Below are 1,529 nucleotides of genomic sequence, written 5' to 3'. Positions count from 1 at the left end.
ACTATGTTTGTGTTAAATTGTTAATGCAGCAATCAGGGATCTGGGGAAGAACAAGACAAAGTCCCTGTCCTCTCAGAACTGACATTCTGGTGGAGAAGACAATGAACCAACAAATAAACAGAGCAGGTAACTGGAGGTAGCGACATGTGCTGTGGCGAACACAAGACACGGGGGACATAACAGAGACTGTCTTGGGAGGTCTCCACTTTGCTTAGGGTGGCACAGAAGGGTATTTTTGGGAAGATGACATTTGAACTGAAATAGAAAACGACAAGAAGTCAGCCATGTGAAGATCCGGAGGGAGAGCATTTCAGCAAAGAGGATCAGCAAGTGCAAATGTCCTGTTGCTGAAATCCACTTGGCAGATGTCGTGAGTACATGACTGTAGGGAGCTACAGGAATGGACAGAGGCTAGAGAATCACACAGAGCTTCACAGCCAGGGGAGGTACTAACATCCTCCAGGGGAATTTGGTAACACATGGGGGCGCTTGTGGTTGCCACAGGGACTGTGGGCACCATTGACATTTACCAGGTCAGATCCAGGGATGCAAAATACTCTAAAATATGGAGGAGAAGAGCGACTTGAGTGGCTCAGCCCTTAAGCACCTGCATTCAGCTCAAGTAATGATCCCAGGGTCCTGGGATGGAGCCCCACATCAGGTTCCCTGCTCGATGCCCCAGAAGGAGTCTGCTTCTCCCTCTCCCTCTGCTTGTACACTCTTGCTCTCTCTCACTTGCTCACTCTCAAATAAATAAAATCTTAAAAAATAAATAAATAAAATAAGATATGGAAGAGAGTCCCATGCCGGGAAGTTCTGTCCACTCCAGAAGCCCAGTAAGGAACTGAGCATGATACAAAGCCACTGGAGAGCAGAAGACTATTGGAATCCAAAGCGTGTGTTTAACAGACCCCTCTGTGGGTCTGACTTGAGCTGAGGGGGTTAGAAAAAGAAAGAAAATCTGAAGCCATTCTCAACCCAGCTCCTGGGACAATTAAGACCAGTCCCACGTGGCAGCTGATGTAGAGATCCGATGCTAAGAATGCATTTCCCGAGCTGGTCTCCTCTTGTCCCCACCCTGAGAATTATAATCACAGCAAGACCAAAACCACAACTCCCAGCCCAGACAGGTGTATCCCGCACACACCTACAGAAGAGTAGTTAACAGAAAGGGATCCTGGTGACTCGGTAATTCCAGCCACCTCAGGCAGTTGTAGAGAATTCAGTATCTTTATTCCCCTGGAGGCGGGGGAAAGATAAAATAAAATAAATTAGAAAAACAGAGGTTTATTCCTAAACTCAAAACAAGACAGATACAGAACTAAATAGAAAAAATGTCGGGGCGCCTGGGTGGCTCAGTGGGTTAAGCCTCTGCCTTCAGCTCAGGTCATGATCTCAGGGTCCTGGGATCGAGCCCTGCATCGGGCTCTCTGCTCAGCGGGGAGCCTGCTTCCCCCCTCTCTCTGCCTGCCTCTCTGCCTCCTTGTGATCTCTCTCTCTCTCTCTCTCTCTCTCTCTCTCTGTGTCAA

This window comes from Enhydra lutris, unplaced genomic scaffold, assembly GCF_002288905.1.
Source record: "Enhydra lutris kenyoni isolate GAN:26980312 unplaced genomic scaffold, ASM228890v2 scaffoldscaffold46, whole genome shotgun sequence".
In the NCBI taxonomy this organism is placed as follows: Eukaryota; Metazoa; Chordata; class Mammalia; order Carnivora; family Mustelidae; genus Enhydra; species Enhydra lutris.
Note: the sequence above shows the minus strand (reverse complement) of the source record.